The sequence below is a fragment of the Nothobranchius furzeri genome, chromosome 18, assembly GCF_043380555.1.
Source record: "Nothobranchius furzeri strain GRZ-AD chromosome 18, NfurGRZ-RIMD1, whole genome shotgun sequence".
NCBI classification, from domain to species: Eukaryota; Metazoa; Chordata; class Actinopteri; order Cyprinodontiformes; family Nothobranchiidae; genus Nothobranchius; species Nothobranchius furzeri.
Window position 1 is genome coordinate 5,368,634 of NC_091758.1, and position 26,367 is coordinate 5,395,000.

General features: G+C 44.4%; 1 protein-coding gene and 1 long non-coding RNA gene across 2 annotated transcripts in view; one reads left to right on the forward strand and one right to left on the reverse strand.

Moving 5' to 3' along the window:
• The window catches only part of atrn (attractin), a 177,925-nt gene that overhangs the window by 28,531 nt on the left and 123,027 nt on the right, over positions 1-26,367 (reverse strand). The window lies entirely within an intron of this gene.
• On the forward strand, positions 301-1,236 carry LOC129163705 (uncharacterized). Its single transcript, XR_008563507.2, has 3 exons — positions 301-389; positions 480-569; positions 1,026-1,236. It is a non-coding gene; the product is annotated as an uncharacterized lncRNA (long non-coding RNA).

Sequence of the window (26,367 nt, forward strand, 5' to 3'; positions counted from 1 at the left end):
ACGTGAGTGTGATGTAATCTTAGCATCCAGTAAATAAAGTCCCATATCAGCTAAAATGCAGCGTGACAAAGTCATTATAGTGCGTCAGCACAGTGGATTTAATAGAGTTTTAAAGAACAATCTCTGAGTGGAGTGAGGTTAGTTTTTTTTGTCTCACTGCAGATATAAAAACTAACTTTATCAGTCAGACGCAGCAAAGCTCACCGTCTGTATGAGCGTGAGCGTCGGAAAGCTGATAAAATCGGCTGTAAAATAATTAAAATAAAAGTAGAAATGTTCCTTTGCTTTTTTAGTGTCTACATCCAGAAGACTGGAGCCGTGTTTCACTGACAGGCTGTCAGACTAACGCCCTGATGAGCTCAGCTGGGACAAACTGGTCTGATGTTTAGGTAAGTGAAGATCTGCTTCTCCAAGTCCTTGAGATGCTAGTAAAAAATAATTTAGCCAGCTTGCTAATATTACTTTTCTTCTCCTCTAAGGAACACAGAACGTTCAGATGTTGGCGTTTCACGTCACCTACTGAGGAAGGAGACCCACCAGTAAAGAGATGGTAGCTGGACCAGACCAAAGTGAGTGATGACACACCTCAGCCACCCTCATCATTAAGAACACCTCACCCCCTGAATCACTCCGTCTGATGACAGCAGAGTGATTTATTTGATGTTTTACTTGTTTAGTCTGTTTAGAAATGATTGAATTACATTATTTTCTGTAATCGACCATCTGATCTGGATGTGTGCAGAATAACTTTCCCCAAATTCAGCAGCAGCTGGCCTACAAAAACAGCTGCAGCATGTAGTAAGTCTGTCTGCACTGCTCTCTAATGAGCTTCCTTTCATAAGGAATCATTTGTATAATTTTAGTGTCACTATTTTATTACATTTGTAAGAATATGAAGTCACTGCAGCAAAGTGAACTTGTGAACAAACACAAACGTGACTATAAACATGAAAGCTAAAGAAACAACTTTCCTAAAGCTGCTTGTAGACAAAATATGTCATTAAAGTTATTGTCTATCATTGCAGAATATGGCGATGACATCATGGAACTGGTCTTTGGAAAAGTTTTCCCTGAACCAACTCCGTTTCTAGATGAGGTAGAGAAGATCTGCATCTCACCAACCCTCTGGTCTCAGTATTCAGACAACGGAGGTCTCCCACTGTTATCCAGGACCAGTTTGAAGCCCACATACTGCCCCTCCCTCATCATCAGGAAACATCAATCCGTATCCTGAGGACAACAGAAGACGGCAGGAGGACAGGAACTCTGAGACCTAGACACCACCAGCACCGAGACACAAAGCGCCTGTGTGCACAACGCCTGTTTAACTACTAAAGCCTGTTTATTATATTGTTCTACTTATTTGCTGTGAGGTTAATACTTAGAAAATGTGTATATTAATGTAAACAATGAAAAAAATCACTGATTGTATGTTTTCTTTTAGATGTAATGGTCCAAACTCAGCCTTGTAGACATTTATTGCATCCTGTAGGTAAATACACAGAACAGGCTCAGATCCAGGATGACCCAGCATGCTCTTCTTCCATTCTGGCTGTTAGGGATTGTATCAATAACTCAATGCCTACTGATGTTTCCACCTAACGGTATTTATTTAGAATGCAGGTAAGATTTAACTATATTTGTTAGCAAAGCAGACTGATCTTGGGAATTTCACTGCAGCACTGATGTCCACCTCTCTGTACACATTAGAGAGAATTACCACTTTACAGCTAAACACATTTAATAAAGATATAGGCTACGCATTGCAGACAATAAAAACAAAGTTGTAAGCATTAGAATTATAATGATCACATTAAAGAACATTTGGAGGAATGTTCTTTATTTTTGACTAGAATCTCAAATCTTTAAATTAAAATGTGACTGCTTTTTATCCATTTTCAGCCATTAAGACACCCAATAAAAATAAGACTACGTATAAAATTATATGTATGTATATATATATATAGATAGATAGAGATCTTAATAAAATATATTCTTTTAATGGTGTTTTAATGAGCTGTATCATTTTTTAAAACATTTTTTATAGAAATAAATAAGCAGCATTCCTTGTGTGTGTGTATGTACAGTCTATGGCCGTGACGGATGTGTGTGTGTGTGTGTGCGCGCGCACGTGCCTGCTCGCTTGTCCCTCCGTCGGCCGTGACGGGTGTGTGTGAGTGACTACAGACAAATGCATGAGAGAGTTAGCAGCCTTGAAACAGCCTGATGAACAACTCTACCCACATGTTTTAAAAATGCTAATATGCTACGCTAAATCTGCTATGCTAAATAGTGATTTCTCTATAGAACTACAAAGTCCGACTGGGGGAGGAGAGTACAGGTCTGCACTATGGAGGGGGGCGGAGTTTACAGCTCCTCCTCCAGTTTAAAGAGACAGTACCCAAAAACGGCTCGTTCTCAACTCTCCTCAGAACAGGGGTAGATGAGGGTCTGTAGAGCGACAAAAATGAGGAAATCAGACCAAAGAACTGCAGTTCCACTGTATTTAGACCCCAACTGAAGGATTTAGATGTAAAAAGGAATAACTTAAAAGCATGTTATGTCTCCTTTAAGACAAAAAGAGAGAAGAGAGACGACAGTTAAACAGTTAGAGGGACAGTGTGCGTGCGTGCGAGAGCCGCAGGAGTTAAAGACTACAAACGGTAAACAGGCGGAGCTTGTCACCGACTGTCAAAACAAACAACCTCAAGTGTCAAAACAACGTCAACCTGATTGTTACAATACCCTCAAAACAACATCTGCAAATCATCAAACAGGAAGGGAGAGAAATGGAGGATTAGACCATTAAACACGTTTAATTGGTCATCAACAGCGTCTCCTGTCACTCTAAACGTGTGTGTGTGTGTGTGTGTGTGTGTGTGTGTGTGTGTGCGTGCGTGCGTGTGGTGCAATCTCTGAGTGATGACTAATGTTTTTGTTGTGTGATTTTTTTCATCCTGACGAGCTGGTTTTGTTGTGTTAGGGTAGTGAGGTCCAATCCTGGTCCTCCAGGGCCACCATCCCATATCTCCTTCTTCAACACCTCTGATGTGAGCTAGCAGGCTTCAGCTGAAGAGGTCCTTCTAGTATTGAACGAGATAAAAGCTGCAGGAACACAGAGAGCCCTCCAGGACTGGGACACTATCAACTTGTGTCTATGTGTGATAAATGATAATGATATCCTGAAATAGTCACAGAAGTAACATGAAACTAAGTTTCTTTATCTGTGCAGCAAAATCCAAGAAATCAAAGTTAAAACCTAAATTCTCTTTGGGGACCAAACCAAGTCATTAAATCATCAGAAGTTCCTGCTCTAAATCTCTCCTGCCTTCGAACAGCAGGGCGGGGAGCAGCAGGTCCTTACTTTTCTCTTGAGTCCCTGTTCTTAAAAAGGAATTGTTTAGTATTTAGCAGTGAGTGACGGTGAGGATGGACAGCAGTCTGAAGCTAAAGCCAGTCAGACTCAAGTTTTACAGAGTAAACATGCTACCTATGTGATCCAGTCTCAGCACCGCTGAAGATTACAGCTCCTAGGAAAGGATGCTGATCATGACCTTCAAGGCTGATAACATTATCCTATCTGTATGTCTGTAGTACCAGATACACTATTTATTTACTAGTATTTGTCAATATTAGCCATATCAGACCCTTCCTGACATCATGATCCTCTTTTTAAACCACATAAAAGACTTTCATCCTATGAAGTAAGGGAGAATGAGACTAATTTAGTTTGATTTGTTTGTTATTAACAAAGCAAACCGAACAAAAAATATTCTTAGATTAAAACACTGTTAGGACCTTTTCCTGCAAAGGGAAACATCTTGTTTTAAGTCTAAAGCAAATACAAGAAAAACCAAATTAATCAAGACAAGAGAGGAAAAGCAACAGTTGATCTTTTTGTCTATACAGTGAAGACCTACAGTAGATAGGTCTCAGTTATGGGTCTCTGTTGGAATCTGTCTCAGTGTTATAACTAGTCCTCCCAGCATTAACAGCTAAAGCACTGTGGATGAACCTAAACACATCAGCATGTCTGCTGCTGACAGCTAGAATCCAACTGGAGTTACTAGTTCTTCCCTACAAAGTAAAACAAACACATTTAAAATGCCATAAGAGCTGGTCCCAGAGCACCAGTCAAGCACCAGTCAAGGTCAACCCAAGGCCCCTGAACCTGGGCCAGGCACTGCTGCGTGTTCCTGCCTTCTTCCCTGCAGCATACATGTCAGGACCAGACTCCCAAGGCCCTGCCCAGATCCCCACACGGGGCCGACCACCCCCACATCCTGAGCCCCCACCCAGACTCGCCCAGGAGCAATGCAGCTGCCAGGCAGCGACCCATGGCTGCCATCAAGACCTCCAAGACCTCCATTCACAACCGCCAGTAGTCCAACCCCCGAGGCAACCCAAGCACCTCCAGAGGGGGGCCCCCAGTCCCAGACACCTCCAGTGAACCCACCTCCAGGCAACGTCCGGATACTCCAAACTCAGATCATCCACCCCCTCTGTTACGTGCCGTGCCCCTTTTCGGCCTCAAGATGGCCTCAGTGCCTTCTGCCCCGCCCGTCTCCTAGTGCTCAGCTGGATCAGATCATGGCTGATCACTTACCAGCTGTTAAAAAGCTGCTGTCAGCCATCAGTTCTTTGAGAAGGCCCAGGGTAGTGTAGACTAGAAATCAGTTTGCACTATTCTCTTCTCCTCGGTTCGCTCATTTGGTAAAACTCGTTCGCACATTCGTCTTTGGTTACTCTCGTTAGGATTTTGGATATTGGATTGGAATTTGTATTGGATAAATTGGCTTTAGACTTTGGACCGGCATTTGGACGCAGACTTTAGGATCTCCCCTTTTGAATCTATATATATATATATATATATATATTATTATTATTCTCGGTTTTCTTCCCACCCCCTTCTGGGGTGGCGTTTTTAGTTTCCCCTTTTGTAAATATAGCTCCTCTTGTTTTGTGTATATAGTATTGGTTTCTAGGTTCTTTGTAAATATCCCTTGGTTTTGTAATAAAGTTTCTTGTTTTTTAAGCGACACAGCACTTTGTTTATTATTAATCCACACACTAATTTTATTACTCCCCTCCTCATCTCTCCTAGAGAGCCGGGGACGTAATAACGTGGGGGCTTGTCTGGGAATTTTTTTCTTATTTTCCATCTTATCCCGACATTTTCAAGTGTGTGTCAAAATATTAACATTGTGTTTGTGTCCCTTAGAGGCGGAGCATGGCACCCTTTGACCTGCTTGCCTTTGTGGCGGCTCCTTCGCGCTGGCTTCTGGAGAGTTGCTGCAAAGCCGATCTGCGGCAGATTGCCTCCCATTTCAGTCTCCCCCTTCCGAAAAAGCTCACCAAGGCAGATCTTCAGAGTTTGTTGGTGGATTACCTGGAGACCAAGGGACTTCTGCTCCCACTGTCGCCTTCCTCTCATGGGTGTGTCTCCGCCGCCTTTGGATGAGAAAACGGGCCGGCTCGATTCGAAGAGGGAGACCCTCGCTTCGGCTCCGCCTTCATCAGATGAAGATTCGCCTCCAGCTTCCGTCTCGTCCGGAGCTAGTCCTCCCAGCTCACTGCTAACCGGAGCTCGATTGAAGCTGCGCCTGGCTCGCTTGAAGATGGAAGCGGAGGAAAGGACGCTCGAAAGGACCCTCCGTCATGAAATGGAGTTAAAAAAATGGACACTGAGGTTCGTCTTCGAGAGATAGCTCTCCAGATGAGGACTCTGGAAGCTGCCGCGGCTTCGAACCTTATGGCTGCCGACCGTTCTTCGCCTTTGTCTCCGTCGCAGCATGAACTGTCCCGAGACGCCGCGTCTCCTTCGGCTGCCACAACGTTGCATCTCAAAGTGTGTTTTGCTTCTTCCGCCCTTCCGGGAGACTGAGGTGGAAGGGTTTTTGTCTGCTTTCGAGAGGACTGTGGTAACTCTTGGATGGCCTTGTGAGGTGTGGTCGTTGCTCTTGCAGTGCAGGCTCACAGGTAAGGCCTTTCAGGTAATTTCGGCTCTGTCCCTAACGGACAGTTCCAATTATGAATGTGTAAAAGCCGCCATGTTAAATGCTTATGAGCTCGTTTCTGAGGCGTATCGTCAGCGCTTTCGCTTTGAAAAACCTCGGCCTAATCAGACGTATGTTGAATATGCTCATCAGAAATCTGTTCTCTTTGACAAATGGTGCTCTGCTTCAGGGTAAACTCCTTAGCTGACCTAAAAGAGGTAATCATGGTGGAAGAGTTTAAAAGGCACGTGCCTGAGAGGCTCGTTTTGTATTTGAATGAAAGGTTTCAACTCTTTCGGCTGCTGCACAGTTAGCAGACGAATTTAGGTTAACTCATCGGTCTTGGGAGTCAAGAACTGACCCCAGTCGTCGTAGGAGATCCTCTAACTCCTCCTCTGACCCTAGCGATCTCCCGGAATGCTTCTATTGTCATGAGAAAGGTCATTTCATTAGGGATTTTTTCGTTTCAAGCTGAAAAACCGGAAGAGCGTAAACCCCCCTTCACCGAAGCCTGTGGCTGCTTGTGCTGTTGTCTCAGACGGGTTGGATAACTGTGGAACCCCTCACTCAAGTTTTAAGTCCTTTTTGTCTGCTGTTTTGTTCGAGGGAACCATCTCTGTGGTGGCTCAACCTCTGAAAACCGTGTTGGTTCCTCGCGGTCATTTATCATGGGGCCCGGGGATGTCAAACCGCTTTGTACCTCTGCTAATCCCTCCCCTAGTCCCTCCGACCACCACCAGCAGGCAACGTGGGTTAAGTGTCTTGCCCAAGGACACAACGACAGAGACAGACTGAGCGGGGCTCGAACCTGCAACCTTCCGATTATGGGGCAAGCACTTAACTCCTGTGCCACCGTCGCCCCGAGCAGAAACTATAGAAACAACACATCTAGTATGAATGAGTCCAAACACAAAGGCAATAAAATAAACAACGTTCACACGTTTATTCCATGTTCCCGCGGCACTGACCGTTCACTACTGTGCTGGGATGCTTTAAACACTAATCGTTTCCATCACTTTGTTCCAACCAAACTGAAACACCTCCATCGAGCCACAAAACCAATGCTAACTCATAAATGAAGCAGTTCCGTAGTCTAGGAGACTTGATGAACCCTTCAGCCTCATCAGGGTCTAGAAGAGACACGATATCAACATGTTTGTGCTCCACGTGGGGCAGACGGTGGCAGGACTGATGCGTACTCTAACCCACAGGAAACCTGTTTAAATAACATGAAGAGGAAATCTAGACGACTTTTAACAAACCCAAAAGATTCTGTGTTCAATTAGAATTCATAAATTAAAAACACATTTTATAAGAAATAGTTGTGCAAGATCTACTGAAAGAAGATATATTTACTTTATATAGCAACAAACAAGCATTTAAGATGCCTTTAACTCCACCACACCTGCTACCGTCCTCTGTGACTTGTGGATCGCCACCATCAGGTTTAAGAATGCTGCTAAATTTGAGAACTAATCTTTGTAGATGAATTCCTTCAGGGCATATTGTACATTTCCAACAAATCTCATTATCCTTTGCTGTGAGTAGGCAGCAGCTGCACAGCAAACACTCAGCACTCCAAAGATAACCAGACGCCACAGAGCTGCAGCGCAACTCGCCTACTTCTTAAATTGGCTCTTAGTTTTCTGCAGGGCTGTGTGTGTGTGTGTGTGTGTGTGTGTGTGTGAAAGGAAGCAACACTTTTGTCTACAACAGCAGAGCAAACTGCATGTTTAAACCTCTAACGATATGCACATGAAGATGGTCACATAAGCTAGAATCGTAAACCAAACAGACCAATCATGTTTCAGTTTCCTATAATTTCTCTAAAGTCACAAACATTCCAGAAAAAGACGTGTTTGATATAAAAAACACACCAAGGAGGCATTTTAGAAGGCAAATGAATAAAAAACGCCAATAAAAATGTAACAACATTAAGAGTAAATCAATTATTTAATCCACCCACACACGATTTATGACCTTTTTCTTATGGCATAGCAATTTTCTCAGATCCTAATCAAATATCTGACAACAATCCTGGTGGAAAAACGCTGCACACTGGTGTTTTTACACTAAACGACTGCCTTCAGTGGTGAAATCACAGCAGCTTGCTTCTAGTATCCAATCAGGATGTAGGACCATGAGCCCTGCAGCAGCACCTGACCCAAGGAGCTCATTAAAATGATAATTTAGTCATCATTCATTCATTGGAAAAGGATATGTTCTGTTAGTCAATAAAAACCAGAAGCAAAAGTAGTTTTACTGTGCAACAGTGAATGAAGAATATTCTGAGAAACAGATCCGAAATTCTAAAAGGATCACCGACGCCTTTTATTAGAGCTGAAGGGAACCTGCAGAGGCACAGAGGGTCAGCAACATCACACATGGACATGTAGCAGTTATCACAATGAACAAAACTCCTCTAAAGACATCAATGATGTTAAAAATCACAGAGAACAGCCTCAACACACACACACACACACACACACTCACGCACGCCTAGGATAATGGTGTTTGAGCACTGTCAAAGTGAGCAGCAGAGTGTCAAACAGAAGCAGTGCGTCATCAGACCACTCACTGCAGGCAGGGGGGTGGAAAAGTAAAAGCAACATGCACAAAAAATAATAGTGAAAAAAATGAATAAATAAAGAGAAACAGCAAGAAGGAAGCTCGGAAGGAACGTGAAAACGGTTACGAGGGAAACAACAGCGCTGGTCATCCATGAGAAAGACGTGAAAAAGGATGAAGAGACAAACATTCAAAGCATTTAGGTTTGGCAGTGAGGAAACACACACACACACACACACACACACACACACACACACAGTAAGTGTGCAGCACTAAATCAAGTCATTTATTTATTTATTGATGCTTCTCTTCAGAAATGCTGTTGGTGAGAGAGCTCTCAATCATCCAGTAGAAGCACTGAAGAATGGCTGCACAGGGGAGCGGCGGGGATGGGGGAGGTGAGAGGGAAGACTGGGCTGATGGTAGATAGTCTCTGGTTTCATCCTCTAGAGGTGGAGCAAAGAATCCATCTAGTGAATCCTGTTGCATCTCTTCATGCTTCCTTCCATCTCTTCTGTCTCTGACTCAGACCGTTCCTCACTTTGGACTTTACTCCTCACACACCAGACCTTTACTCTCTCTAACTTTCTCAGCATCGAATCTCCCCGAGCCCTACAAAACACTCTATCAAAGACCAAAACCAAAGTGAAGCAGTGAATTAAAAAGTTTCTAAATTACAGGAATGTTTACATAAATTTAGGAGACAGATGACACAACACGTGTCTAAAGCAGCTCGTTTAAACTCACTCAGTTTGAAACAGATTTGTTGAACTGAAGATGAGAAAAGTGGTAAATTCCTGCATTTGATTGGAGATAAATGAGTTAATTACATCTGAGATGATTTGTATCTAGACCAGTATCAGACCTGCAGAGGGCAGGTCCACGGGCCTAGACGGCACGCAGGGATAAATGATTAATGACCCGCACTTGTAGAGCGCCTCTCAGAGTCAGGACTCCATTACACTACAGTGTATTATTCATCCATTCACACACATTCACACACTGATGGGGATGAGCTACAATGTAGCCACAGCTGCCCTGGGGCGCACTGACAGAGGTGAGGCTGCCGAGCACAGGCGCCACCGGTCCCTCCGACCACCACCAGCAGGCAAGGTGGGTTAAGCATCTTGCCCAAGGACACAACAGCAGAATTCTCTGTCCGGAGCCGGGATCAAACCTGCAACCTTCCGATTACTGGACAACCCGCTCAACCTGTTGAGCTACTGCTTCCCAATGCAGTAGTAATGCAGAGCCTTGAGTATCTTAGAGACAACCCCCTCTGGTAGCTCAGAGCTGCACTCAGCTCATCTCCATTAGAAAACTTTACACTGTTTAAAGTTTTGAGCCCCACTAAAAGATCTGCTTCAGCTGTGCAGGCCAAAGAACCAGGGCTGTTCAGGTAAAGACTTCAATGTGAATTGCTGCGGTTTTTCATAAATGAACATCTTCTACATAATATGTGCTCAATTCAGCTTATTTATAAAGACACAGCTGACAATAAAAGCCATACAATAAAGCTCACACAAGAGAAGAAGCTTGGGTGTATTTTTATTGGCTGATTGCAGACGGGAGTCGTAGATTTTCGGGCACTGCTTCAAGACTGTTGGCGGCTGGATTTGGTCGTGAGAGTGATCAATAAGCTGTCACTGGACAGGTCACTGTCACACTGGATGGCCACAGACCTGCAGGGTTTCCGCTATGTGCATTTAGCCATGGCGGCGCGCCACGGCTAAATAAAAGCCACCACAACATCAGAAGAAAAAATTAAATAAAATTAAAACAACGTACCTTCTGAATAAAATTTTGGGATATTTACATTAAAACAATGTAAATACAAGACATACCGTAATTTCTGGACTATAGAGCGCACCTCAATATAAGCCACACCAACAAAAAAAAAAAAAAAAAGGTTTTCTACACACACACACCGCACTCAAATACAAGCCGCGGCGCGCAAGCCACATGCAGGTCTCTGGCGCACAGCGCAGGTATGGTCATAACATAAGATAATTAGACAGAAAGACGCTACACGGAGGTTTTTCCTTGTTGTTTTAATTCAACAAAATGAATTTTAAACACGGGTGAACGTGCCTGCAAGTTTAGAAAAGCAAACAGCACTGATGGCATTCATACATACATATATATATATATATATATATATATATATATATATATATATATATATATATATATATATATATATATATATATATATATATATATATGTATGTGTTTTTTTGTGTTATTTTTTCATTTTTTATTTAATTTTAATTAAACAAACTGTTTTACATGCTCCTGCAGGAATGTTCACCAAATGTTCACCATTCTGGAACTGCGCTGCTATGGGTGGCTGCATGTTGGAGTAGCTCTGTTGAAGTTTTGCCTTTTCTTAGACATTTTTTCTTCTAGTTTCTCAAGAAAAACGGTATTTTTTTGGACATTTTACTTTTCAGTTTCTAGTGCTGTGAAGCTTGGAGGATTTTCACTGCTATTTTTTCACTTTTTGAGCATTAGTTATGATGTGTAACCATGGCAACAAGCTGGTTTGCAATCAGGAGCAGCTGATTAATATTGGAAAGGCTGAAATAATACCTCAACTGAAGCCGCAAATCCCAAAATGAGCTAAAACGCAAGAAGCATGGGTGCAGAGCGGGAGCAAAACGGAGACAGAAAATGAGGAAAATCAAACCATCTCTTCCATCGAGCATAATGGGCAATGTGAGATCACTGGCCAACAAGATGGAGGAACTCAAAACCCTTTCAAGGACTCAGCCAGAGTTTTGGCAGTGCAGTGTTATGTGTTTCACTGAGACGTGGCTGCAGGGCCATATCCCCGATTCCAGCATCTCTCTGCCAGGATTCCTGACTGTACGAGCAGACAGAGATCTGAAGAGGGGTGGGAAAAGAAAAGGAGGTTGAGTGGCAGTGCTTGTCAACAACAGATGGTGCCATCCAGGTCATGTTTCAGTGAAATGTCGTCTCTGCAGCCCAGATATTGAATTCTTGGCAGTAAGTTGTCAAATCAATCAATCAAATTTTATTTGTATAGCACCTTCTACAACATTATCGGAAGCCCAAGGTGCTGAACAACATCATTAAAGGAAAAACATTCCCAGTACATGGGCAAACACTATTACAGATAAAGAGAGATATCGGAATAATACTAATCGATAAAAAACAAATGTTGGACAAAATAAAATCAAGCATCTGGGTTAAAAAGAATAGTTAAAACCATAATGTCAGGGCAATTCAAATGATCCTAGCGCTAAAATGCAATCAAATAAAAATGAGTCTTTAAACGAGACTTAAAGACTTGAAGGGATGGTGCCTGACTAATACTCAGTGGCAATTCGTTCCACAGAGTTGGAGCCAAAATAGAAAAAGCACGAAAACCCCTCGATCGATTTTTCGATCGGGGGACCACCAGAAGTTCCTGCTCGGCTGAGCGAAGAGACAGAGATGGAGCATACCTGTTCAAAAGCGCAGTAATGTACGAGGGGGAACTGCCCTAGAGGGCCTTATAAACGAGAGTTAAGATTTGTCGCCCATATTATTTGCCAAGAGAGTTCACCAGTGTTGTCTTGGCAACCGTTTATATTCCACCTTCAGCCATTGCTGAAATTGCACGTGATGCCATCAGTTCCGTTGTCGCTAAGCTACAAACCCAGCAACCCAATGCATTTGTGGCTATATCTGGTGATTTTAATCATGCCTCGCTCTCTGCTACACTTCCAAAATTTCAACAGTTTGTCAGCTGCTCCACCAGAGAAAACAAGACATTGGATTTGTGTTATGCAAATGTAAATAATGCATACATGTCCAAAACAAGATCTCCTCTGGGTGGGACAATCAGATCACAATCTTGTTTTTCTCTGCTCAGAATACAAACCACTTGTTCAGAGGCAACCTGTGACAAGAAGAACTGTGAGAAAATGGTCACGAGATGCTGAAGAAGCCCTGCAGGGTTGTTTTGAGACCACAGATTGGATGACTCTCTGCCAATGATATGAAGAGGACATCAATGCCATGACTGGATGTGTCACTGACTATATAAACTTCTGTGTGGACAACATCATACCCACCAGAACAGTGACATGCTTCGCTAATAACAAACCCTGGATCACCAGTGAACTGAAGAATCTGCTAAATGAGAAAAAAGAGCCTTCAAGGAGGGAGACAGGGAATCATTGAGGAGTATACAGAAGCAACTGAAGATCAAGATCAGAGACAGCAAGGAGGCATACAGGAAGAAGCTGGAGAACAAACTACAGAGGAACAATATCAGAGATGTCTGGTCAGGGATGAAGAAGATCACAAGCTTCAAGCAGAGGAAGGATTGCACAGATGGCAGCCTGGACACAGCCAATGAACTGAGCAAGTTCTTCAATAGGTTCAGTTCAGGAACTAACCCAGCATCCTCCTCGCCTGTCCCCAGTCAGTCAGACATCCCATCCTCCTCTGATCCAACATTTTCCTGTCACATGTCAGCTCTTTTGTCCTCTAAAGCAGTCATGGACTCTTCTGGTTCTATAAATCTGTCTTCAACCAAGTCAGGAGATGCTGCTGCCCCATTTACCTCCCCCTCCCACCTATCTGTCTCTAGAAGTCAGGTGAAGAGGCAGCTGGAGAGACTGAACAGGAACAAGGCTGCAGGTCCAGATGGTATCAGCCCCAGAGTACTGAAGGCCTGTGCAGAGCAGCTCTGTGGGATTCTGCAGCACCTCTTCAACCTCGCCTGGCCCAGGAGAAGGTTCCAGTCCTGTGGAAGACATCCTGCCTTGTTCCTGTTCCAAAGACAACTTGCGCATCAGTCAATGACGACTACAGACCGGTTGCCCTGACATCCCACATCATGAAGGTCCTGGAGAGACTCCTGTTAGTCCACCTGAATAAGCAAACTAGGACATGTCAGGACCCGCTGCAGTTTTCTTATCGCCATGGAGTTGGAGTTGAAGATGCCATCATCCAGCTGCTTCAACCAACCCACTGTCATCTGGACAAAGCAGGCAGCACTGTGAGGGTCATGTTCTTTGATGTCTCCAGTGCATTTAACACAATCCAGCCTGATGTACTTTGCCAGAAACTCCAGAAGACACAGGTGGGGGCCTCAACTATCGCCTGGATTAAAGACTACCTGATAAACAGACCACAGTTTGTGAGGCTGAAGAACTGCACATCAAACCAGGCGATCAGTAACATTGGAGCACCACAGGGGACTGTACTCTCACCATTCCTTTTCACCCTGTACACCTCAGACTTCCAGTACAAATCAGAGACCTGTCATCTACAGAAATACTCAGATGACTCTGCAGTCGTCGCGTGTATCAGAGATGGACAGGAAGCTGAGTACAGAGAGCTGGTGGAGCGCTTTGTGGCATGGTGTGGAAACAATCATCTGACCTTGAACACGAACAAAACAAAGGAGATGATTTTAGACTTCAGAAGAAACAGGGTGGAGTCAAACACTGTTTCCATCATGGGAGAAGAAGTGGAGATGGTTGAGGAATACAAATACCTTGGAGTTCACCTGGACAACAGACTGGACTGGAGAAAGAACAGCGAAGCCGTTTACAAGAAGGGACGCAGCAGACTGCACTTCTTGAGGATGCTTAGGTCCTTCAATGTCTGTAGCAAGATGCTGCAGATCTTCTACAAGTCTGTTGTTGAGAGTGTAATCTCTTCAGCCATCGTCTGTTGGGGTAGTAGCATCAGAAGCAGGGACCTGAAAAGGCTCAACAGCCTAATAACAAAGGCTGGTTCTGTTCTGGGGACGACTGTGGAACCGCTGTAGGAGATAATGCAAAGAAGGATTCTCCAGAGAATCAAGAAAATGATGGACAACCCTGAGCATTCTCTTCACAAGACTGTCCGACAACGGAAGAGTGTCTTCAGTCAGAGGCTTCTTCAGTTTGGCTGCAACACTGACCGCTACTGGAGATCCTTCCTGCCAACAGCCATTGTAATATACAACAACTCTTTGACGACTTGATTATTATTATTATTCTGAGCTACTACAGCAATCAATTTCCCTCTGGGATTAATGAAGTATTTTTGAATTGAATTGAAAAAACATAGTCTCATGTCTCAGATCTACCGTCTCCATACGTCTCTGCAAACGAGGGTCACCTGCTGTTCAAAGATGATGAGCTGCTCAGAAAGGCTCTAAAAGGTAAGTAATATGAACTGATCCATCCCAATGGCAGGCACCATCTCTGTAGAATTGGTATTGGTTTTGGGTTAAAGGTGTCTTCAGAACACAAAGACAACATGTAGCCAGATCACATCCACTCTCAGCTCCCATGTGTGTAGAGTACACAACAAGTGAATAACACTAGAGCTATTTCTGCAATAAACTAGGAAGTCCAAGACAACACAATGATGATAAATGACAGAAGAGTAGAGAATAATAAATACTGGAAAATTTAAAACCATTCTTATATTTTTTGGTTTGGTGGTTTCATGTTGATGATCACAGGAGAGAGTTGGAATGGATAAAACAAGAACATAGCAGAAGAGCCTAGGAAGTGTAGATTCCAGTGGATGAGCTGAGTTAGCAGGTAGCTCAGAGCTAAGATGGGGCCATAACAACAGGCCAGAATCGAGGTTAGCTCAATCAAAATCAGGTGTGAAGATACATCTTCAGTGGAGTAACAACAGAACAGAACACGGAGTGAGTCTGAGGGCATGGTGTCGAAAGGAGAAGCAGGAGACACAACTAGAGCCAAGAGCTTCTGTCAAATAAATAAAATGTAATTGAGATAAAACTGAAGGCTAGTTTAGCACTCCCATGTCCAGACGAGTGCAGGAAGCTCATCATCGCATCTTGATGAATCCATTTCATATCATCAACAAGGTGACTTTAATCGATGTGATATTTTGGAGGTTACCACTTAAAAGGTTAGTGAGATGCTGCTTTTTAGTTCTCTCAGCTTTCTGTGTGACCTCGCCAGCCCGGCTGCTGCTCTTCTTCTCTCCCTCGCCCTTGCCATCCCAACAGCTCTCTCCTTCCCTATCACTTTAGGATTGATCCCTTCAGAAGCGGGCCTTTTGTTCTGTGCAGCGGTGCAGTGAAGGCTGACCTCAGGAGAGAGGAGGAGACAGAAGTAATCTCTTATAGAAATTAAAACAATGCTTGAGTGAATCTGCAGGGGTCTTTCAGAGCTTTAAAAAGGATGACACTGCCTCAATACACAACTGTTTATTCCTACATGTCTGCTCAGCTTGGATCACTGGATCCTAATCTGTTACCAGCACAAGGTCAACAACTTCTCTCTAACTAAAACTTAACTGAGAATGGTTTTAGGGTCATTCCAGTTGCACTTGACTGACTTATCGGCTAATCAAATTGGGAGTAGGGTGCTGTTATTGATTTGGGGAAGAAGGGTGTATTATCCTGCTCGCCATCTCACGCAAGTCTAGCTCTCCATCTCTTGGGTTTGAAACCCTTACTCCTGATGAGTTGTTACACAGTGAAGTGTAGTGAGGACAAAAGAGACATGCTGACTTGGTTGATGAACAAGGAAAACCAGTTTAATTTACTCTGGTCAAAAAAAATCTGAAAATCCAGCAGTCTTCAAAATGGCCACCCATCCATCTCTCTTCCAGTCTCAGTCACTTTCAGAGAGATCTCTTGCCACACCCAGCAGTACACCTATATACCCTCCGACCCCCCCTCCAATTCAGGTCGGCCAATCACCTCAGCCTTTCACAGAACAAAAGAAAATGTTAACATTCATACCACCTTCAGCTATTTTCAATTATTAGTCTACATGTAAATCACATCAAATTTACAAATAATTCATTCTATGCTTTTCTTTAAAAGTTCTCCACTCAGACATTTTACTATAAAAAGGCAGCATTAGAGGCGGGCTTCCTCTTTAGCTGGTTCAAGATGGCTGCCACACAGGACACCTCCTGAGGGTAACAAACAAATTCATGTTTAACACCGATTACATTACAGTCCTGCATGAATACTCTTTAGTTAAAGAAAACATGTTGCTTCTCAACATGAGTACTACCTAATACAGGATCTTCAATGGATTTGTTTAAGCTGGCGATGAGGAGACTCACCTAGACTCCGTCTGCATTCCTCCGAACGTTTTATGCTGCGTCCTCTGTAATGTTTCCCCCTGAGTAGTCCTTGGCAGTGGGTACAACAGTACAGTCACACCCGTTAACTACATATCTCCCATTATGTTTCTGGGTCTTGTTACTGATCTAGGATCATTCCCGTGACTTGGAAAAGAGTTACAAGGATATTATTTTAACAATTGGGTTAAAAAAAAACAATAAAAACCTCCATTTTATCGTTTCGACCCTAGCATCTTAATGCTTTATCATCGCCTCTGTCAGTGCGCCCCAGGGCAGCTGTGACTACAATGTGGCTCATCACCATCAGTGTGTGAATGTGTGTATGAATAAATGAATGATACACTGTAGTGTAAAGCACTTTGGAGTCCTGTCTGAAAGGTGCTATACAAGTGGGTCATTTATCATTTATGAATGGACCACACACAAAGGGAATGTCCACTACTATGTCAGACGAGGAAGTGCAGCGATGCACTGAAGTGCCGTGGAACAAAGAGCGCGTCTATTCGGTGCCCTTGTTAACCTATGGTCTCGTTCACATCAGATGCGAAGCGTGGCGAAGGCGCACGCAGAGATCGTTTTGGCATGGCTCTATTTTTTTCGCGAGCCGCGAGGGAGCTGCATCAATTCTGGCAGGAAGTCGAACCAAAACAGAAGAGCCAGGCTGGCTAACTTAACAAAATAAAAGAGAAAAACTGTTTAAAAACGCAGCAAGTGATGACTATGCAGGGTCTTTGACAAAGAGAGACCATACAGCCATGTCTGAGGAAAGCTCTAGGAAAAGCTTTTACTGTAAAATATCGCAGTATAAAAAAATTTTCACCTCTTTAGTTATTTAACACGTAGTTTGTCACACACAAAACTCTGGCGTTAGTTCCCCTTGAAACTAAAATTAAAATCAAGAAGTTGAAACATAAAGTATTACATGGGTGATGAGTTTGTTCAGGAGATGAAACTGAGACAGACGGCTCAGACTAAAATATATTTTAGACTTAAACCTCCGTCACTGTAACAACTCCTTCAACTGACAGCTGATGCTAATTCACAAGTACTAAAAATTCACTGAATCCTCTGACTTTGGTTTCTTTGTGACTTGCTATACAATTTACTTACCAGTAATCGGAAGGTTGCAGGTTCGATTACAGCTTCGGACAGAGAATTCTGCTATTGTGTTCTTGGGCAAGACACTCAACTCACCTTGCTTTCTGGTGGTGGTCGGAGGGACCGGTCTCGCCTATGCTCGGCAGCCTCGCCTCTGTCAGTGTGCTCCAGTGCAGCTGTGGCTACATCGTAGCTCATCACCATCATTGTGTGAATGGATGAATGATGCACTGTGGTGTAAAAGCCCTTTGGAAACCTCTGACTCTGAAAGCCAAGTGGTGCTCGCTGCAGAACCACAAAGGTGGTGCTGCACCAGAGTCAGCCCCGCCCATCCCAGAGTCAGCCCCGCCCATCCCAGAGTCAGCCCCGCCCATCCCAGAGTCAGCCCCGCCCATCCCAGAGTCAGCCCCGCCCATTCCATCAGAGTCAGTCCAATTCCTTCCAGTTGTCAGACTTGATAGCATTCTGGAACCAAAGAGGGTGTTATAGCCAATATCATCTAAAATGCAAGATTGAGGACGGAGTTGAGAAGTTAATTGAACTGTTTTTGTAAAGGTTCCATATAATAAAAAATCTAACTTTTGGAACTTTTTACAATGTTATATTGTCATTTCCTCATAAGAAACACGCCAAAGCCATTTTTGGCCTCATTCATGCATTTTCCTCCCATCTCAGCTTCAATTTGGTCTCCTCCCCTCGAAGTGGGTCTGGTCTTGGTTCTCCATATTCTTGGTTCTGGATATTCTGTGAATTTTCTGACAAATTATTTCTGAAATGACTTCTACTGAGACACCGCTGACAAACCATACATCCCATCTGCAAAACACACTGGATGGCACAACTACATGTGGCGCCACTAGCTTAATATCAGATGTAGTAGTGAAGTGGTTATGGAGTCAGCTTGGCATGTAGTTTTGCACAGGTTCGTCTCCCGGTCACGGCGCAAACTTTTTTCTTCTTTTCTAGCTACACTTGCAAGTACTATGTTTACAACAATTTATTGGTATACCGTTTAAAATATAATGACTAATGTGTTTTTTATTTTATTTATTTGTTTATTTAGCCAGTGTGAGTCCATTTGTGAGCAGAGTTTCAACTAAAATGCTGTTTAGGAACGACCAAATTTAAAGAACTTTTAGAGGCATAAATATTTAGCAGAAAATAAACATTACAACTAAAATATAAACAAATTAAATGTTTCAGCTGGCTAAATAGATTGCTGCTGGTCCCGCCGAGAGTCGAACCAGCATCAGCAGAGGGGAAAGCAAATCTTAAGTGTGACGATCTTGCCACTGGACTACCAGAACCTGTCAGATGCTGTCGTAGCCCGCTTTTCTTGGAGCGGCTGTGGGCAGATATTTACTGAAAGAAACCTTTTCGTTTCGAGATATATTCAGGCTTTGTCATGTAGCAAGTTATATTTATCTAGTTTAACTGGAGCATAGAACATAGTTGTAAACTAATAACAGCCGTAATTCATGTGGGTCAGGTTAGTTTGCGATAAATAAATAAAAAAAACAGAAGAAGTCAGTGGGCTAGGCTGTTTGCGTGAGTGGGCGGGGCTGACTCTGGTGTAGCTCCGCCTTTGTGGTTCTGCAGTGAGCACCCTCTCAACTCAGGAGGGATGAGGAGTACAGGAGGACTTCCTGTGTTCTAATATACCAGAGCAACCTTCTGGCCTAAGCAGCTGGAACGTTACACACTAAAAGATTAATGATAAGAAAACAGTTTGACCTCCACTTGATACACCTGCTATTATTCACAGCAGAAGATATGTTTTAAAGAAAACCCGAGCTGGGCCTAAAGTCTGCTTACAGGATGCGAGTGTGGTATAAACAATGGTTTGTATTAAAGCACCATCAGATGGATCAGCCATAATAAATGATCACAGAGCACCGCTGTGATGAAAAACTCAACGTGCAGACTGGAGCGTGTACGTGTGGGACAGCTGCTCGTGTAAACATGGGAACAACTTCTTTCTTTTCCTGCTCATGTGTGAGCTGCATTCACATGGAGCCATCTGCCTGCGTGAGGGTCAGACCCACCATGCTGGCAGGAGGATGCTCCACTTTATTATTACATATGCATATTCAGAGGATGTTTGTGCCAATCTCTCCCACTCTACTGCACTTGCACACTGAACCATCTGCCCAGGAACCAGAGCTGGTGCAGAGAACCGAAGCAAGTCAGAGAGTGCGCTCGTGTTTGCTGCACATATGCTGAGAACGTTCTTCAACACTGAGAATGATTAGGGCTGATTATGAAAATTGAACTGCTTGATAAAAATGAGCGGAGCGTGTCATTTTATTTACTGTTGAGTTTGAGTTTCCTCTGATACCAAAAGTGAGTTGAAATGTGAAAACTAAGTGAGAAGTGGGGAGATGAACAACATAACTATAATTACAGTGCCTGTAGCCATAGAAGGAACATTTTTGAAGTGTTAGGGTGTTGATCTGAGCTTTCTAGGTGCTGATTGTAACGTGTGACTACTCACAAACAGCTGTGCTGAATCAGGGGATTGATCCTTCATTCCGCTTTCACTTGACACTCAAAAAACAAAGAAGTACCGTATTTTCCGGAGTATAAGTCGCTCCGGGGTATAAGTCGCACTGGACTATAAGTCGCATTTTGGGGGAAAATTTTATTATTTTTCTTACAAAATCTGAGACCAAGCGTTTCACATTGCAAGACAAGTACCGGTAACAATAACAGAATAAACAACCAGGGCGCAGCAGCGCGCCACCGTCTCCAGCAGAGGATGGCGGTGTTTCAAACCCTCCCAGCAGGCGGGACGAGCTCATTCCTGGGCAGGAGCCGGCCCGCAGCACCCCGCCACAGGCTGCAGCAGGTGATGGCGGTGTTTGAAACCCTCCCAGCGGGACAGGAGAGCTCATTCCTGTGTCGGAGCCGCCCGGCCCGCAGCAGCTCACCACGGTCTCCAGCAGATGATGGCAGGGCAGAGGAGCTTATTCCTGGTCCGGAGTCGGTCCGCAGCAGCGCGGTATACATAATTTGGTAAATAAGTCGCTCCGGAGTATAAGTCGCAGGACCAGCCAGAATATCAAATAAAGTGTGACTTATAGTCCGGAAAATACGGTAACTATATTTTACACCCAAAAACGGCCATGGCAGAGAAAGTTAAGGCTTGTTCAAATTTGAACAGATTTTTTCCTTTCATTCATATTTTTTGCATAAACCGTGGCTTCTCCATTATACTGGCTGTTTGTTAATCCAGCAGCAAAGTGTTGAAATCCAAGATCATAATTTTCTCTTTACAACTACATTCCAGACTGGCACTCTGTCCAGGGTGTACCCAGCCCGACTGCCCATTGACTGCCGGAGAAATCCCCCCCCCCCCCCCCCCCCCCAAGCAGGTTCAGGCAATGGATGGATGGATGGATGGAGGGAACTACATTCCATAAAAACATGTTTAAATCAAACTACAGGACTTTCTGTGTAATTTATCACACCTTTGAAATGTGCACTGAAGCACTACCCCTAGGAGAAGCGCTGCGGAGCAGCAGGGACTGTAGAGAACTGCTGAAAGCTGCAGACAGTGGCAGTGATGATGTAGGTCAGAGGTCACACAACTGGACAAGGGCAGATAAGAGGGAAGGTAAGAAAACAGGAGGAGATGAGAAGAGTTGGTGACATGAAAAAGGTGGGTCAGCGTTTGTTGATGGCCAAGGCAGAGGCTCAAGGATACAGACAATGAACGGTTTCAACTCATCCCAACCTGGTGCATCACAAGCCAAGGTCTTAGAGGAGGTGTAGCGTAATTAAACCTTAAACTGTTTCAGATGGCTTCTCCAATTTTTTGGTTTAGTGGGTATTTCATGATACGCCCAAGGGATGCGTACAGATTTGTCAGGTCGGGCTGAGGCATGCTTTCCACATTACCACAAGTTTAAATCCGAACACCATAAAAAGTGTAGTTTATCAATGCTATAACAACATTTACATTCCCTAGAGACCAAAACAACACATCCAGAGTGGGTCCACTCTCCATCCAACATTTACACACGTAGCAGTGTGATGAAAGCTTCACATAGAAGCTCTCAGGTCAATAAAGCTGCTGGTGCATGATGTGTAAAGCCAAGTGCAATAGTGCTAGAGCGGGCTTAGAAATCTACACAAACTATAGCAACAGCAAAAGGTTTAGCTCACAAGTCGGTCTAGCCACACTATCATAGCCTTTAAGGCCAATCACGGCGCTCTACATTTGGAGAGACGTTGGGCAGGTTTAGCAACAGAACTTTGACAGAGAAAAAATACAAAGATGGTGTCAGCTCAAGAACAGCATGTTGGCATCAACATTGATTATTTAGAGTTGACCATCTCTTTGAGTGAGCGACAATGAAGGAGGAGTTAATTGCCCACTCCGTAACTGGAGGGTTGCAGGTTTGAGCCCCATCTGTTGCAGTTGTTGTGTCCTTGGGCAAGACACTTAACCCGCCTTAGTTGCCGGTGGTGGTCAGTGGGACTGGTGGCACTGGTGTTCAGCAGCCTTGCATCAGTCAGCGTGCCGAATGGCAGCTGTCGCTACATAGAAGCTGATCCACATCAGCATTTAAATGTGTGTGTGAATGGGTGGATTGTGTTGTAAAGCGCCTATTTTACCATTTGAGTCAAGAGCAGAAAGAGGTACTTATGTCCTTTTTAGAAAAAGGATGTATTAGATTTTTCTTTGACAGTTAATGGTGGACTGCCCTGTTGACTGATTTCTGTAGCAATAGATACATCATGTTGTTTGTTTCCTTAATTGGTCCTAGCACTGTCCAATAGCATGTGGAGACCAAGCCCCCACAATGCGACTCAAAAATTGAGCCCAACCCGGACGTACCAAAAATTGCAGTTCCACCCTCATCCACTAGGGGCTGGTGTCAGAAGCGAGTAAATCCTCATTGACTCCCATGTTAAAAATACTAATTTCACAGCAGAAATAAACATGTTTACAGCCTGGTACCAGAACATGTTTTTGGTTTAAATGATCTAGTTTACACTCATGACAACTCTGAGGGAGGTGAATCTTTTTCTCACTCTTCTGTTTAAGTGTATTAAAAGCCTAAAATTCTGTATAATTAATGAGCCTTAGACCCACGTGACCACAGAGCTAGCTCCGTGGAAAGGCCTCAGTAGAGCCTCGGTCTGGCCTGGAAACTGTTCCGGGATTTTGAGTCTCTGTGTTTGCGTATTCTGTTTTGGATATTATTTGTGCAATTGTTGGACAAAATGACTTGCTGTGGCATTAATTGCACTAATAGAGCGTCCAAGGAGTCTCCACTTCATTTTTTTCGGTAAGTAAAATTATATTTATGTATTTTAGGTCACTGCCGAGCTGAGCTTAGATTTTAACATGTACTGTTTAACCATGAAATTTAAATGTAATAGGGTAAAACCCAGTGCATTTAACATAATGCTGCACTTTAGAAAATGGGTTGAAATATAACTTGTTGGTGGAGCTGGGTTCCCACTATCTGCTTGTGGAGCTCTTCTCCCCTCCCCGCAGCTCGGCGCATCTCTGTCTGATCGCGACTTCTGTGTGCTGTATGGGCTGACGGCTTGTGGAGCTCTGGGTGTCGTCAGTTGATCCCAGCCTTACAGCCCCACCCTCAGCTCCTCCTCTCTTCCCTTTTGTGGAATTGTCTGGGCTTGACGGAACCTGTGACACGGTCAAAATGGTGGTGGTTTTAACATTTTAGCACAAAAACTTATTATTGGAGCCTATGGAAACCCATTGTCCAATATTTATATGTCGATGGTGGAGAAAGATAGAAAGACAGCCGTAGATTATGCGTGACGACCAAACTGGCCAGACTAACTATTCACGTACATAAAATGGCTTATCAGGCTAGGATGATACAGACAAAATATCATCATGTTGTTTTACTGCCTTGAATAATTTCTAATGTCCATTTATTCATCCTAATGCGTTAAGATGGCGCTCGAGCGGGTGCACGCTGCGAGCTGCTCGTCCTCTTTACGCAGTGGTACCTTGCTTTTTACTGGCTTTTATTGACTTTTATGCATTTTTGTTGTCTGATGCTTTTGTTGAATGGTGTGGATCCTCTGCTGACATACGATCGAGCTGCGCTGCTGAGGCTTCATCCTCCCGTTGATGTAGCGGGCAGCGCGCGCTGGGAACCTCACGGATGGTGCTGCTGGTTGGACTGCCCGTGTGCTCTCTCCACCCAAGCAGTGATGTGTCGGCCCTCTGTCCGCCCCAGCTCGAGAAGGAAACATCAGAGAAGACGGGGAAAGAGAGGTAGCCGGCGCGTGAGACGTCGGCCTGGATCCCTGAAGAAGCGGCTGGCCCGATTCAGCCCAGCTTCGGACCCGGTGGTTCCGAGATGTCTCCTGGATTACTCGGCGCCCTACCCAGGGAACTTGGCCGGCTCTGAGGGTGAACCGGCACCGCGCCACGGCCGATCGGCTCGAAGATCTCGCCAGACTGGGGTTTGCTGGGAGAATCTGCGCTTGGTTACGGGCACAGAGTTAAAGGAGACTGGGCCCGTGCGCGATCTCGGTGCTGCAGCCCCGCCGCAGACCCGGTTTGGTCTGGTCAATGCCAAGTTTGTGCTGAACAAAACTTTTATTCTTCATGACTTTTTTATTCAGCATGACTTGGGTTTTCTCTGCATCTGTGAGTCATGGATCCCGTTTGGTGACTCAAGCGCCCTGCTGGAGCTGGTACCACCTGGCTGCTCCTGTTTTAATATCCCCAGATCACGGGGCAGAGGTGGAGGGCTGGTTGTTGTTTTTAAATCCAGCTTTCCTTGTAAACAGCTAACACCCACCATGTCATTTTCTTCCTTCGAACTGTGCTTATTTGAACTTTGCATCTCCCCCCGCCTGCTCGTTGTGCTGATTTGTCGCCCTCCAAAGACTGACTCTAACTTCCTTAATGGTTTCTGTGATCTTGTGGCAGACTGCATCCTAAAATATGATTATGTCCTATTTTTGGTGATTTTAACATCCATATCTGCTGCCCTGACAATGTGCTTGCTAAAGGTTTTTTTAATTTGCTAGATTCATTTAATCTAACTCAATGGGTATCATCCCCAACTCATGCCAGGAGTCACACCCTGGGCCTGGTTCTCTCTTTTGGTATCCCTGTCATGAACCTGGTGACTTTGCCTCCTGTGTTCTCTGACCACTCTCCAATACTCTGTGATGTTACGTTGCCATGTCCTGTCCCTGTGTGTGAAGCTCCAGCTACTAGGTTCAGAGCCCTGGATGCAGAAACTGTTGCAAAGTTTGTGGACTGTATGTCTGTAAGGTTAGAGACCTTTAACCCAGATCCATCTAACACTGAACACTATTCACAACACTTTGATGTACTTTGTAATCATGTTCTGGACGTGGTTGCATCTCTCAAGCTTTGCAAGTCTCGGCCTAGGAGGGAGCCTTGGCTCTCTGATGTCACACGGGCTTGTAGGCGGGCGTGTAGAGCCTCTGAGAGAAAGTGGAAAAAGGATGGCCTACAGGTCTCGCGTGAGTTGTTCAGAGCATCTCTGGTTGCTTATCAGGATGCTGTGAGGGCTGCCAGAGCGGCCTATTTTGCAGACATCATTGAGACAAACTCCAAGAATCCCAAGATTCTCTACAAAACACTAAACTCTGTTCTGGTGTATCAGGAGCCTAGCTTCATGTCTCCTACAGCTGCTGGAAACTCTGAAGCTTTTCACAGATTCTTTGTAGATAAAGTGTCAGGCATTAGAGATGCTATTTCTGCTAACTCTGTTGACCCGGTTCCAGTTCCTCCATCACCACCCACCCTGAGCTCCCTCAGTACTGTTTCATACTCTGAGCTGATTAAGCTTGTTGTGAGGCAGAAGCCATCTGGCTCTCCACTTGACGTTCTGCCGCCTCGCCTCTGGAAGGCTGCCTTTCCGTGCCTTGGCCCATCACTTGGTCAGATTATCAATGGGAGCCTCAGCACAGGTGTGGTCCCAGCTGCTTTGAAAGCAACAGTTATTCGGCCGACCCTGAAGAAACCTGGTGCTGATGTCTCTGTGATAGAAAATTACAGGCCTATCTCTACCCTGCCCTTTACATCTAAACTGCTTGAGAAAGTCGTTTATCAGCAGCTGGTCTCACATTTAGCTGACTCTGATCTGTTTGAGGTTTTCCAATCAGGGTTCAGGTCTGGCCATAGCACAGAGTCAGCTCTACTGAGGGTCCTAAATGACATCTATCTATCACTAGATCAGGGTACATCTGTGGTGCTTCTGTTGTTAGACCTGACAGCAGCCTTCGACACAGTTGACCACGCGATTCTACTCGATCGCTTGGAACGATGGGTTGGGATCAAAGGGTCAGCTCTGGATTGGTTTAGATCGTATCTCCAAAACAGGACATTCTGTGTTAAACTGGGTGATGTTTTTTCTTCTTGGGAGGGGCTCCGCTGGGGGGTCCCGCAGGGATCGATCCTTGGTCCTCTTTTGTTTTCCATTTATCTGCTACCTCTGGGGTCAATCTTTCGTAAACATGGCCTATCATTCCATCTGTATGCTGACGATTGCCAGATTTACTCTCCATTGTGTCAGGAGAAAGGTCACTCTATTCAGTCCTTTGTGTCCTCTATTAACGCGGTGAAGTCTTGGCTAATGGC